Source organism: Xiphophorus hellerii, chromosome 14, assembly GCF_003331165.1.
Source record: "Xiphophorus hellerii strain 12219 chromosome 14, Xiphophorus_hellerii-4.1, whole genome shotgun sequence".
NCBI classification, from domain to species: Eukaryota; Metazoa; Chordata; class Actinopteri; order Cyprinodontiformes; family Poeciliidae; genus Xiphophorus; species Xiphophorus hellerii.
In genome coordinates, this window is record NC_045685.1 from 8,101,426 (window position 1) to 8,108,663 (window position 7,238).

The window sequence follows — 7,238 nt, forward strand, 5'->3', positions numbered from 1 at the left end:
AAATTTTCTGTCATACTATAGTTTAAAGTTCCTTTAGTCAGATATTAGAAAAAATGTCCACAGTTTTCTCCGGCTGTGTAAAAGATGGAATAGTGTAGCATTCACCTGCTTCTATCAAGAGTAACTTACTATGATTTTTTTTTCTGACTATAAATATCCACTAATAAAGTGTTGCATTCCACACATACGTACGTTTTTTGTTTGGGGTTTGCTTACTTTTCTACTAAATTATAAAAATATTTTTTGCAAGATGTAAGGCAAGTAAACTTGCTATAAAACTGAGGATATTTGTTTTTGGTTGATTGGTCACCACTTCTTGGCAATCTGTCTCACACCAATAGAAAGAATGTAACATTTGTAAGAACAATGCATTGTTGGGTTTAACAGTGGGGTTGAATACAGGTATGCCTCAAAAAGTTATTGTTGAGAAAAAGTTCAGTATCTTATTTCTCACTCATTTCAGAAAGTTTAACTCTTATAGACCCATTACACAGTGAAACATGTCAAGTCTTTGTTTCTTGTAAAGTTTTGAATGATTAAGACACATGGGTAATGAAACCACAAATCCAAAGTCTCCAAAATCCAAAATTTGAATATCGTGGAAAAAGTTAAATATTGGAAACACAATCACAAACAGTGTTGGGTAGTAACGGATTGCATGCAACGACGTTACGTAATTTAATTACAAAAAAAGAGTAACTGTAATTCGTTACAGTTACAATGAGAAAATATGTAATTCAGTTACAGTTACTTCCGAAAATATTAAGAATTACAAATTTAGTTACATTTAAAAAAAAATATGAACTAAAACCTTTGCGAAATATGTAATGATATTTTTATTGCTTTGCGCCCTATATCGCCGTTTCCCGCTACGGCTCCTTGTCTCTATCATATTTGCCAGCCGCAATGCCACTCTGATGATCCGTCCTGTGCTGGTGGAGCCTCCTGGAGGAACAGCGAGCGAGCGGACGGTTCCATTTCAGCTCAAGCAGCGCATCAAAAATGACAGCCTTGCATCACTGGAAATATAAGGAGCATTTCATTTACATATGTGAAAACGGCTCAAATTTAACCGTGCAGTGCAAGAAGTGTTTGCCGGCTATCAAGAACTTGTCCACGTCGAAGCAATCTATGTCAAACCTGAGGAAACATTTAGAGGTAAGTGCAACTCACTGATAGACGAAGCGTATTGTTTTACGAATATTTGACTGTTTGGTGATGATGCATGACAAACGTTGGAATCTATTCTTTCCCATGAGACATTGTATGCAATGTGCCAGTGTTATGGTTTTCATGATGAACATAAAGTAAACTAGAAAATTCCTGAAGAAATTTAACTGGGGCCTGCCAAAGTGTGCCCGTCGGTTTGGACCCAGCGTTCTGATGCTAAAAATTAGCATCAATGCTAAGCTTAGCTAAATAGTAGTCATTAGCTTGTGGGATTTTATAACTTGCTTCGCAAGTCAGTCAGTCACTACTCTCCTTATGCATTGCTATGGGCAGGCCCCAATTAATGCTACTTTGAACATATAATTATTAATTATAGTATATTTTTCTTCTATCTTTTTTTCTCTCTCTCTTTTCAGAGGAAGCATCCAGGCGTTCTTCTGAAAGGCACGTTTAGTCCATCTGATACTCGGGACCCATCGTCCATCTTAATTCTTGATGCACTGTATTGTGCCGTGTTTACTTTTACAAGCAAGGGTGTGCAAAGAAAAAATCAAGAAAAATAAAATGTGATGTAAAAGTCTTACTTTGCTTATTTATTACTAAACTAGAGCACTTCATTGTCATTGCACATGTATGAAGTAATGAAATGCAGTTTGGCATCTAATCAAGTGCAACGTGTGCAGATTGTACAGCATGCAGTATTTAGAGATAAAATGCAGTTATTCACAGCTAGGGTAAGGAAAGATGGTTGATAGATATGTGCAGCAGAATAAATAAATTACCCCTAGGGAAATGCATGTATGTGCAGAACCACTGTAGATAGGGCTATACAGGTGCGAATTGAAGAGGAACACTGTACAAATGTTGGGATGGTACAGGAAGGTATGGATAGAGGGGAAGGAAAGACTGGTCTTTGGGAAGAGTTCAATAAGGTGACCGCTGTAGGAAAGAAGTGGTTTCTGAACCTGCTTGTGTTAGTCTGCAAACTGCGTAAATGGTAGAGCCTGGGGGAGGAGCAGAAAAGAGTATGGCCCGATGAGAGGAGTCTGAGAAAATCTTACATGCCTGGTGATGGCATCTCTTCTTGTGGACCTCCTGTGATTGCCTGTCAGCAATTCCCTCTCAGCTTAGTGCTCTTTTATGGTTCCCACTCAGTTCTCAAAAATTAAATGTTGAACATGGGTCAATACTCATTAAAACCTCAAAGTAATCCAAAAGTAATCTAAAGTAATTAGTTACATTACTTTTTAAAAGTAATCGAAAAAGTTACACTACAATTACATTTTAAACAAGGTAACTTGTAACTGTAACGGATTACATTTTTAAAGTAACTTACCCAACACTGATCACAAATCACAATCAAAAATGTTTTTTGCATCATGTGACCAACAACTGGATGTAAATACTGGCGGAAAAGACTGAGAAGACAACAGGAAGTAGTAGGATGATGATTTTTAATGACTTAAAGTGTGAACAAGCTTTAGTGATATTAATTGCCCTTTTTATTTATTAGAGACACCGCATTTGCGAAATTGTGTTTTTTGGACATTACCCGAATATCAACAAGGTTTTTGCATACATTTGTAATGGAAACTAAGCTACTGACACATTCCTCAAGGAAACAAAACCACAAAAGGTCACAACTCAGGGGTACTTGGTTTTATGCTGGGAAAATCACATACATACTCATTCCCAGAAAAATCCTCCAGCTTATTTTTAAGACCAGTTCACTGCTGTATTTTTTCGGTAACACTTTATTTGAAGGGGTGTGCAAAAGATTGACGTGACACTGTCATAAACATCACATAACCTGTCATAAAGATGAAGGAATCCTCATGAATGTTTGACTGTTGTCATGAAGCGTCATTCAGTAAATGACGACACTTTAAATGCAAAGTTGACACTTTTAATGGACTTTAAATCCAACTTTTAGTGCATTAAAAGTGTCATTATTTACCGAGTGACACTTCATGACAACAGCTCTAAACGTTCATGAAGAATCCTTCATCTTCATAACAGGTGTTATTTCAGCCTAAATCCCAACCCTTCAAATAAAGTGCTACCATTTTTCTTTGGGAATTTATTACGTTTATGCATATTGATAATCATTTTTTGTAAGTTTGTCCAAAAAGGAACAAAATTAAAACAAGCGTTGTGTTAAAAACCTAGACGACCACACGACATGCTGATGGCTTAATTCTACTGTGACAAAGTGCGCAGCAACACATTGTTGGTGTTTGTGCCGTTTCCACCTCCTGCAGCAATTCTAAATATCTCCAATTGGAGCCAACAAGCGGAATCGGCTTATCTGAGCAAACGGAGCGCCTGGCTCTTGTCTACACAGAGGGTTACGCGGTGCGCGCAGTCGCGTGCGCAGTGACAGGCTGAAAGAGAGGGTGACAGAACAGCAAGTCTGACACTTTCCCGTGGCCCCGCAGTGAAGCAGTCAGACGCACTGACGAAAGGCAGCAACTCTCCTGAAACCGCTGATTGGAGGCTTCACAGATTCGCAGCTAAGAGCCGTGATTGCCAAGGTGAGCAACTGTTTTTTTTTTTTTTTGTTCCTGAAAAAAGTCAGCGTATGCTGTTCTGGTTGAGATAGGCAGCAAAAGCCTCTGTTTTTATAAAGGGAGGAAGTTTCAAATATCTTGTATATAGATTCATATAACAGGAAAACAAGTGTCAATGTCAAATTTGTTTGCACAACACATTCAAAACAACAGCAGTTTACAATTTACAGCAACCAGTAAATCATAAAACAAAACAAGTACGGTCCATAATAGCTAAATATGTTTTCTTGGGTGATAGACCAACAAAAACTGAAGCATAACCAATGAAGGAAGCCTGGGTGATGCAACAAACGGGTCAAAGCAACATTTTTTAATAGTAAAATCAAGATTTTATCACAATTTCTCAACATGAAATCATAACTCTTAAATATATATATTTATATAACAAAAAACAATGGAGCACTAAGGGCAAATAGTATTTCTAAACATTTTCTGAAACACAAGTGGCATAGGCATCTTTTGTGACAGAGTGGAGACTGTACGTTCGACTGACAGAGTGATCACGACATCTACTTTTAATTTTACTTTTTTAACTTACTGTACAACCAAAACAAGTTGGTTGTACATGGTGATAATCAAAATATTCACCCATTTCATCCCCACAACAGAATGCTTTCTTTTTTTTTTAGTTACAAGAAAATAAGATAAATGCGAAACTGAGCAAGAGCATCATTGCGTAGAACATGTTTTATAGATGATCTCCCTCCTTTGGCAGCCCATCAGCATGGGAAGTCGTGGGAGACGAAACACGCCTCCCTTTCCTTGTTAACGAAATTAACAAAGAATAAAGACATCTGCAAATAAATCCACCAAGAAGAAAGTCAAAATGTCTGCTGATGCTGTCCACCTACCACCTTCCTTGACACTTGTATTGCATTCCCTTGCAGAGACAAACCTTGAAACTGTACTCCTTCTTTCTGCTTCCCTTTGTTTCATGTCATTTAGGACTAGCTATCTTTAGCACAGCTTTTTTTTCCCTTTTTCATTAGGTATTTCTGTCTGCAGTACCTTCTTTAGATGTCTTTGTTTGATCTACCTTGAATGCTTGCCTTGGTATCATACAGACAACATCGGTTACCACTCAGTTTAGGCGACAAGTTAAAAGTACTAAATCAGTAGGGGGGGGTCATGGGGGTAACGAGGGATGACCGGATTTTTAGAAAGTGACCCCGTAACCCTACGACCTAGGGTTAGCCCTCCAGAATTTTTAGAAAAAGGCCCTTTTTTCCCCCCAAATGTACACTTTTTCGGCCCTGGCCCTAAATAGGGTGAAGCAAGCAGGTCTGTGTTCATAGAGGGCTGGGGCTGGAAAACACGGCAGTTTTTTTCAAAGATTGTGACAGAATTTCATTTGAACTGCTTTATGTTTAGTTTGTGCTGCATCATCTTTTGAGAGATCCCTGTTTCCTTGGATGAGTAAAAAAAATGTCAATCTAAATCGGCCAGCGGATTGCAACCTTTGGCCTAACTACATAAACTGGACATTCACAGTTTTAATTTTTATCTACATATAGATACACTGAAAAAAGAAAACAGTTGATCCAACTTTTTTAAAAAAAGTTAAATTGTTACAAGTTATCAAATTAAATTGATCAATGTATTAAATTTATTAAGTTGTTATGTTAAACTCCATTCTCTTTTGTTCAACGTATATATTCCTTGAGCATTTTTGAAAGAGCCATATATTCAGTTTATTATTACATAAAGATGGTATGGGTTTTAATCATGGGGCTTTAATTGGACATAAACTTGTCCATTTTGTGGTAGGAAGAGGATCAAAGATCTAGGAGAAAGGAAAAAAAAGTGTCTGGCCAGTCAAATACTAAGACAAATACATCACTGTCAGCGTTCACACAAACACAATTTCCTTGGTGGTGATTGCACAGAGATAGCTGCTCAGTAGCATTGTGGTGACTTGGAACTATAGGCTAGAAAAAGAAAACAACAGAGGATGTTACTCAGAATATAGCACTTACATAAAATACATTTTGCAAATTACAGAAAATATTGCTTTTATTCTTTTCTCAGTTGCCCAACTTCATCTTGTGAATGAGTTCTATGTTCTTCAATTCTAAATGGTACTTTTGATCATCTATGTTGCCTGATTCAACAAGATGGATATCCAAACATCCATCCATTTTCTTCCGCTTATCCGGGGTCGGGCCCCAGCGCCAGCAGCCTAAACTGGGAGGCCCAGAGTTCCCTCTTCCTGGCTACATGGGAATCCCAAGGTGTTCCGAGGACACCCCCAGGTGTGTGGCAGAAGGGAAACATTTAAAACATACAGGACAGGGATCCCTGAGGACCAGAACTGAGGACCACTGCCAAAGATGAGGGTAGGAATGTAGATTGGCCAGTAAACTAAGCGATCGCCTTTTGACTCAGCTCTCTTTTCACTATGACAGACCGGTACAGCGCCTGCATCACTGCAGATGCATCACTAATCCACCGATCAATCTCTCACTCTATTTTCCCTTCACCGCAGGAGGGTTAAACTGCTCCGGTTGGACCAGGACCCAACCTCCAGAGGCATTCTACCCTTGTCCGGTTCAAGACTAGTGTGACATCTAGAATGTCACACTATGCTGCGAAGTTCTCCAACAAAAGATGCAGATCACAACCTGATGAAACCAATAGAAGCACATCATCTCCAAAAAGCTAAGACGTGATCCTACGTTTACCAAAACCGATCTTCTCAACACCTTGGCTGTGCCTAGAAATTCTGGCCATAAACGTTATGAACAAATTTGATCACAAAGGGCTACCTTGACAGAGTCCAACTCCAACTTACTGCCAGCAAAGCAGCCCAAGTTCTGACACCAGATGCGTATGGTACCCCATACTCCCGGACTACCCCCCACAGGATTCCCTATGGGTCACGGTTGAATGCCTTCTCAGAGTACACACTCAGACCGAAGCCAATGCCAAACAAATTCCACTCTTTCTGAAAACTAGTTGGGCAAACTCCCCTGCTTACATAGCAGGATAACTTCTGAAGTAATCATCTTATTAAAGTAGATGTAACAGACATAAACAACAAGGATTTCCACAGGGCAGGAACAGGCAGCAGGAGGGTCCTGTAGGTAGTGCCAGGACGTCTTAATCATCTATGTTCTCCCAGCATGAATTATTTTCACTGACTTCTAACAAAGTTTCACATTCCTGTAGGCTTTGTGAGTGTGGATATTAATTCACTTTCAATCAACTGGCAACAGGGATCGGACTGTTATTTCTGACGAGTGAAGTACAGCAACACATACTCCGCAGCCAGGAAGGTTAAACTGATAGCCCTTGATGGGGTCAGAAAGATAATTTTACCAGCCAAAGACAAACAAAGTGTGAAAAGAAACCAACAAAGAATGGATCAATTTTTTTCATTGCCTCTATATCTTCCTTTCTCCTGAGCTGTCTCTGCCAGCAAGCGAACAAAAGAAGACAATCGCAGACTGACAGGAGTGGAAGGAATGATTCACCCAGTCAGCTTTTGACACTTTGTGT